Raw genomic sequence first — 8,354 nt, forward strand, 5'->3', positions numbered from 1 at the left:
TGAATCAGCCCTCCATTCTTCCAGGCTAATTTCATTGCCAGCAACACCATGCAAATCTGCCCCAAAGTTTATGCTCCCTTGATCTGGTGACATGTCAATCAAGGGCGGGCCATCAGCAATGTTGCAAAATTTCCTAGTAATTGGCATTTGTCTTAAAGGTGTAACAGGCCCACAACCTCTCCCTGAGTTGTTCTCCACCAGTCCAATAATATTCTCCACCAGCAGGTTCAAATGTCTTCTAAGCCCATTAATATGTCCACTGATTTGATCATCTGGCAAACCCACCATCCTAGCGTCAATCAAGTCAACCCCCCTACCTCTGTCAACACCAGACGTCTGACCTTCCAGAAACTCCAGCCCACTCCCTTCCACTCTTTCCTCACCACAAATTTGGGAAATTTGATTTGCAAATTCTGCGCTATCGTGCGCCCCCCTGCTATCGTGTGCCTCCCCGCTTTCGTGCACCACCCTATTCCTTCCAGCCCAATCCATGCTAACCTGCTCCTCCTCCCCACTACCAGACTGTTTTTCCGAACATCCATCAGCCCCAAACCCATCCTCATCATCATCCGAGCTGAATTGAGTGGAATATGTCTTCCCCCCATCCACCTTTTTGCGCGCCGACTCCATTTCGCATTTCACCCACATTGTTGCTCCGTCGATGCCTACCGGAAAAGCCACCACGACTGGGCAGCCAGAGCTTGTGGCAATCCGAACTTTGGCCCACTGATATCCTCTAGCAGCTTTGCAGGAATCATCCATCTCAATTACCCTACCAATCCTCTTCCCGATGTTTCTGAAATTCTCCACACACCAAGCTTGAGGTGGAATTCCAGAAATGAACCACCACTCCACCCTTGTCAGATTCTCAAACTTCTTCGACCAAGAGCTCAATTCAACAAATGGCGAATTTCTAGCAGTAAACCAGGCTATCTTCGATTGCTCAAGAGCAGATTCTGCCTTTAAAACAATCATAACTTCCCTTTCATCTATTTTGTAAACTTTAACAGCCCCTTCTGCAACTTTCCTTTCAAACAACCAAGCTTCCAAAGCCTGAACATTGCCAGACCATCCTTCCCCGATTTTGCCCCACAAACTACGTTCTGTTCCTTTCAAAGAGACCAATGGAAGAACCGCTCCATTGTCCGGCTCGCCAAAGACAATATTCAAAGGAGTTTTCCTACTGCCAGACTCAGGCTTATCAATCCCTTCGATACTCCCACTACTTGATGCATTCAATGCGTTGGTCTTTGGTTTTGTCGAACTCGTATCGACATTGCAGTCATACGACGACCAGATCTTCCCGCATTGCCAACACTCAACCCTTCTCTTGAAATTGTAGAACCCGCACTTGCAGCACTGCCAGTCTCCCCTCAGCTGTTCCACTCTCTTCTTTCCTATTCTATCTATTCTCTTCTCCCTGCGATTCTTCTGCTTCGCCCAAGGAACCACCATTCTCTTCTCCCCCCTTTTTTCTTCCGCAGCACAATGGAGGGAATGGGTTTTATGGCCTAGAATAGAGGGAAACAATGAGGGTTGAAAAAGATGGTGGTAGGAGGTGGAACGGCTGAGAAGGGGAAGAAGGAAATCTGCAGAGGTGGCTGAGGGTGGAGGTAGGTGGTGAAATGGGTTTATAAAAGATCAAAAAATGGGTTTTGTGGTGGTAAGGGTGGTTGATTTGGGTAGGGAGGTCGGATTTAATGGTGGCTGCAAAAAGGAGGGGAAGAAGAGGTAAGATGATGGTGATGATGAGGTGGCCGGTCGGTGGAGGTAGAGATGAAGATGAGGCGGTGGAGGTGGTCGTCGGTTCGAGGCGCAGAAATTGCAGTGGTGGTGGTGATCGGTGGTGGTGAAAAAAAAAAGTGGCGGTGGTAGTGATGGTGGCTCAAGGTGGGTGGGGATCAAGCTCTGCCACCAACAAGAAATTCATGAGGCAGGATGGCTCAAGATGGGTGTCCGATCCTCAGATCCACATCTTGTGCTCACCAAGATATGTAATTTCTTTTGATGTACCCACGGAAAACCCTAATACATCATTTTCCCCCTTTTGAGCTCTAAACCCTCTTCTCAAAGACAAGAATATTTTGGATGAGGGAGGAGGAAAACAGAGCGGTGGAGAGGCGGCGGAGCCGGAGATGAGGCGGACTAATGGAGGCCGCGGAGCCACGCAATCGGAGATGAGGCGGAGGGCCGGAAGTGTTATGAACCCGATCTATTTGCAGCGGTGGTCATCTCCCCCATTTCCCAAAAAAGCTGAGCGGTTTTCATTGTCTCACTGCTCTCTCTGTCTTCACAGTGTATGCTTTGATTAAGGCCTTACTTTGATTTTCCAAAATAGTCTGTTTCAAAAAATTTCCATTTGCGAATTTCCTACTTGTCTGATTTAACCCAATTGAGAGTAAAGGACCATTTCATGGAAGTTCTGTAACCTCACCATATATGCATGTATTTTAAGAACCCGAAAAAAATCATATAATAACCATCTTAGACATGAAAAAACATATGTTTCCCTGCTGGCGATGCTGAGAAATAATATGAGGCTAACCATTTTCTGAAAAGGAGCTGAAATAGTGAAAACCATTCTCATAAAAAATAATAATAACAGAAGCCTTCTACAATGTAAAATATCAAGTTACTCCACATTGCGACGTACAATCATCTGCAAGGAAAAAAGGCTATGAATTAGTGAAACTAGTTGAAATCCTTTCCATGAAATGATTACACGAATCTTCTATAATGTAAAGGTCACACAGTTATCCAGCTCATTGAAAATATTGAGCACATTGCTTTTGAAAGAACACTTTATTTTATTAAAGTGGCACTAAAAAGCCCACCAGATAAAACATATTATAATTTCATCCTATCCCATCCTATCCCAATGGCCTATTCCTTATGGTTTTGTCTAATCAGAATCACTCCTTGACATCCACCCTGTGCCAAGTGACTGACCTCCAAGCGAGTCCCAACAGTTGTGGAACAACAGCTCGAACATACCTGGAATTCCATTGGAATGGTTGTCATCACCTGATCAGAAACATTACCCAACTGTGGTAGGATGATAAACCTGATATATACCTGCATATAACCCTAGTAGAAAGTAACAGTTTGAATAGATATGGAATTACATTGGAGTGGTTGTTCTCACCTGATTGGAAACATTACCCAACTATGGTAGGATGATAAACTTGATATATACTTGCATATAACCCAGAAAAATTCAGCACCTGCTTGGATTTTATCTGAAAAATTTCTTGGAATGTACTAAGAAAATTTCTGTTACTAAAATGTTTTGGTCTCACGTTCAGCATTTTCAAAATGAAACTCAATTAGATACTATTAACACATCAATAAGAAACACATCTAAAAGGTAAGCACATCTTGTAGTCGTTCCCTATACCCTGTTCTATTTATTGTATTTCACAAACAAATAATTCTCAAAGCCGAGGGAAGTGGTGTAGGTAGCAGATTCTCTTTTTGATATAGAATTTTCTTCACTAAATCGTGTTAGTTATTCTACGAAAAAGAGTGCATGGAAATAGCAGAAATCCGTCACTTCTAATTAATAATTCATATAGATAGTGATAGTTTTAGACATTCCAGAAGAAAATTAGGGAACAACTTGTTTTAGTAATATAAAAGCGTAAAAAAATGTAAGAGAGAGCAAAATGGGACAAAAAAGAATTAATTACCTGAAAGAATAAGTTACAGCACTGGACCTCAAAGCTGGAATCCTCTCGATGTATCAAAGAAAGAACCCCAATAACCTGAAAAATCCAGAAAAAGAAGTCAGTTTGAAGCCCACTAACCAGTTTTGGACTCACAGTTGGTTCTCAAAATCGAAAACAAAGAGGTTACACGAAGGAATAAGGTAGGGAAAAGAACCTCAATGCTGGAATCCTCTCAGTCTACCACAGAAAAAACCATAATAACCTGAAAAATCCAAGAGAAGTCAATTTTGAGAAGCTTTGAATAATGTAAGGGGATACCAGTAACACTTTATACAGGGGCAGAGGGAAAAAATATTTACCAATGACAACATAAGAAACTCAATATATTAAAAGGGAAGCATAATAAGAGGATATCTTCTCCAAAAAATCCTAGAAGGCCATGGTAATTAAATTTTTCATTGCTAGCATATCACTTCCAGCTTAACTCTCCTTGTAACAAAGGAGATAAGGAGAAAATTGTAAAGGTCATCACCATTATATGCAAGGCCACACACGACAATTTTTTACAATACTAATGAAGTAGAAAGACTAAGAATGGGAGAAAAATGTACACAAGAAACAAATATAGCATAATAAGAGGATATCCACCCCCAAGAGTCCTCAAAGACACATTTTTTTTCAAATAAGGTTTTTTTTTTTTTAATAAAGCTTGGCGATGCCTAACATGGAAATATGTCACTGAGCATTCAAAGGGACGACAAACCACCCATCTAACAATTGAAGCATCTTAGCCTAAGAAGAACTAACACCATTACTCTATTAAAAGGGTGTTACTCTATTAAAAGGGATTTCGCAGATACCATTTTATTTTCTTCACAATAAATTTCCTTGTCATATCAATAGAAGAAAACGAATACTGCCACCAATCATGCTTCCAGATATTTGATCATACTCTAACAGAAAATACATAAAAGGTTGTGGCACTGTAATATGACATGCACAATGAAGCGACAATAAACAGGCCACATGGGTTAGGTCCATCAACTTCTGTCCATTTATTACTTAATTTAATATAATATAACTTGCCATGTGATTAATCTAACACGTTAAATTAATCTAAAGCCTTAAAGAGGATGCAGCTTAACCTTCCTTCAATACAAGATCCAAGGTGTGAGCTTGTATAAACAGCATAAACTAACTAAAAATATCAATTCCACGTGAAGAAACCATACCAAAAATCTCATGGTAGTATCAATCAGTGTGATTTCTTTAAGATGCAAAAGTAGAATAATATATATATATATATATATATATATATATATATATATATATATATTGATAATGGTAGCCGATTTTATTTGAAAAAAGACAGAGGTGGTCAACATACAAAGCAGATAAGAAGAAACAAAAATTAAAAACAATTACATAGTAATTGTAATTAAAAATAATCACATAGAATAAAATATTATACCTCACCAATTACATAGTAATAGATACAATGTGGAGATAAATATAGCAATGACATCAATTGCAAACCTAAACATGTCCAACACTCAATTCTTCAATAAGGTCGGACAGGTCCTTGCAGTGTGATACATATATGCAAAATTCAAACACAATTAGTGGCGTCTCTCATCACCCCAGCATCCCCAACCCTTGAACCTAGCTTTATAGCCTCCTTGACATGGCTACATGCATATGCCAATCTGATATTATGAGGTGAAAAAGGCGCAAAGATATGTTTCACTTGGCAGAACTTGATACTCTTATTTGCATATGGAAGATTAAAGCCTCTTTGGAAGCCATTGACTGAGTCATTTTTATACAATCTACATATACACATGATAACCAAAACACCATCTGTTCAACGTCAAAATTTGCTTAGTAACACATGATGCCATTCATTACATAAACAGATTACCTGATATCTGAATTTAAGAGTCGTCCTGCTTTGTCTGTGTATGGATCTGATCAACAGGCAAAGTGGCAGTTGCTGTGGAAATATAACGCAATTCATAAGCATTTATTGACAACAAAATAAATAGGTAAACTTAATCAAAAACGCAAAAGCCAACAACCTAAATTGATATGCATCCAATAAATCCAAAACCACCCATCAACAAAAAAAAGGGAAAATGAATAAAAGAAAGCTTTACCCACAATGCAATTACCTCTTCAACGTCCTCTTGCAGCCAAATCTGTTATGTGCATTTTCTTATGTTGTATGTGGGGTTAGTTAGTGCATAGTAGTGGGTATGTGTTTTAGTGTAATGGCCATTAGTTGTGGCTAATGTGTTTAGGGTAATGGGAGTTAGTTAATGATGTGTCTTGTTAGTGGGTAAGTGTGCTTGTGATGTGGCACTCCCTCTTGCTTGTATTTATGTAATATTAATTCAATGAAAAGAAGAGAAGAATTTTACAGCACAAATGAGACTTTGTTCTAGGAGAGTCACGGTTCCTCTTGAATCGAGCCGTTAGGAGGTCCGGTTGCCTCGAATCAACCATTCCCCTCTCTATTTCTCTTCTATTTTGTTTATTTGTGTTACGGCCAATTAGGTACGTAACAAAATCCAACGAAGCCATGCATCAATCATAGAATGTATTTTCAATCTGATAATCATTCATTGTGTATATCATCTACCTTTAAGATAGAATGAACACAGCACCTTAGATTTAAGAAATATGCATTCATTTTTATTTCTTCAAAACAAATATAATAGAATCATGTGAAGGGGAAAATAAAAAAAATAACAATGAAATTTGACAAAACTCCACCAAATTTAGGGGGAAAATAAGAAGCAAAGGGATGAAAGTGGCCCAAAATTCCTTAAAGGCCTCATATTCATGAAACACCTTCCCAGATGATCAGAAGACCAAACAATCAAATCTATCAAAAAGCTTCAAAAAGGAAACAATCTACCCAAAAAAATGATAAAACATTTGTAAATTTTTTTTTTATTATTATGTTCTAAAAAATCATTAAAAGTGAAGGTCACAGTCTAACAATAGAGCATGGTGATTCATCTAAAAGATTAAAAAATTTGCCATGGAAAGAAATTTATAGCTGCCATCATATTTTAAATAACAGAATAAGCAACACTGCAAATTGAGTGTTTACCATGAACAATCACCCCCTATGAAGCGGTTGGCAACCGATATTCATCCGAGAAAAAATGAGAAACCGGGTTGCCATTGGTAAAAACTTGCATCGAGTTGGAACTATAAAATTTGGGATTTCTACTAATCTTAGTTGATCACAATCAATCCCAAAAGTGTGTACTTATATACAGCACTTAGGGAATAAATATAGAATGAAATCTTGATAATTATGAAAGATAACAATTCTAATCCAACCCACTTTCCTAACTAGGTTACCTCCTCTTACCTAATTGCTTAATCTACCACCAATACAACAAGTTCACAGAGAAAGAACATACCCTCTTTTTCTTTGAATAGATGTTCTTCCACACTTGAATGAAGAGGGAGAAAGAGAGAAGGACAGCAAATGGCCAGATACAACAGTTGTGTGTAGAGACAACAGGTGTTGGAAGAAGAAACAAAAAGATGACAAGCGTAGGAAATGCGGATGAAACCTATCGCTTGCATTTTTGGCACATTAGAAAGGGCAAACCAGAGAATGAAATGACATAAATGTCCTAAAAAAGAGGGTACATGTGAAAGTTTTACGGAAATAAAATTGGGATGTAAATGGTATTTTGACAAAAGGCGCAGACGAACTTTTAGGGATTTTCCCTTTTAGTAGTAAAGGGATCTATATATATATATATATATATATATATATATATATATATATATATGAGAGAACATTTCCTACACACTTGTGTAGGTAAGTTACCTAGACACTACCTTAAAATACAGTGGGGGACCACATTGTTTGGGTGATCCAAACAATTCATTTGAATGGTCCTCACATTGATAGGGTGTCCACAAAAAATCAGATCCATAGGATTATCCCAACTCAAAGATGTGCATGTAAATCACTCAAGAAAATAATCCCAATCATAAAGTAAGCATAAAGAAAAGAGAAGGGATAGAGAGAAGTGCACCAAGAAGTAGAAGACGATTGCACACAAGATTTATAGTGGTTCGGCCTTAAACCCAAGACCTACTCCACTCTTCTCAAGTTTGGCTTCTTGAGGCAATCCACTATACGATCCTCCTTTCTTACCAGGCCAGATCAATGAACCATCTTACAATGCGATTCACCTATTTTAGCGGGCCGAATCAAAGACCCTCTATACAACACTTGATTCTCCTCTCTTAACGGGCCGAATCGAAGACCCTCTCTCTACAAGCTTGATTCTCCTTTCTTATCGGGCCGAATCGTAGACCCTCTCCTTACAAAGGAAGGAAGATTGAGCACACTTCTTTAGCCTCTTTGTAGGCTTGATTTACACAAATAAAGCTCACTACAAAACTCTCAAAGAAAATTACAAGTAAAGCTTAATCCACTCTCAAAAGGTTTTACTGAAGATCAAGGTAAAAAGAGAATAGAAGAGAGATTTGACCCAAAATTAATAAACAAGTATGATTTAGGGTTTCTTACAGTTGGAACATCATAATCCTTAATTTTGAAGTCCATTTGATGTGTATATAACGGCTAGTACGAAGGCAAACCCACAGAGCTCTGTAGTGACCGTTGGTCATTTTTTATTTTCCAACAAG

The 8,354-nt window shown here is 38.5% G+C and overlaps 1 long non-coding RNA gene across 2 annotated transcripts; it reads right to left on the reverse strand.

The window, feature by feature from the left end:
- Positions 1-2,440: 2,440 nt before the first annotated feature.
- On the reverse strand, positions 2,441-7,201 carry LOC143881147 (uncharacterized). 2 transcript variants are annotated; one of them, XR_013251878.1, is made up of 4 exons: positions 7,106-7,201; positions 5,590-5,661; positions 3,883-3,930; positions 2,441-3,764 (listed from the first exon to the last, which is right to left on the reverse strand). It is a non-coding gene; the product is annotated as an uncharacterized LOC143881147 (long non-coding RNA). The 2 variants fall into 2 exon arrangements; XR_013251877.1 differs by lacking the exon at positions 7,106-7,201 and adding an exon at positions 6,787-7,095.
- Positions 7,202-8,354: the final 1,153 nt, after the last annotated feature.

This window comes from Tasmannia lanceolata, unplaced genomic scaffold (assembly GCF_043159265.1).
Source record: "Tasmannia lanceolata isolate RefF3 unplaced genomic scaffold, GAP_Taslan_0.1 ptg000007l, whole genome shotgun sequence".
Taxonomy (NCBI): Eukaryota; Viridiplantae; Streptophyta; class Magnoliopsida; order Canellales; family Winteraceae; genus Tasmannia; species Tasmannia lanceolata.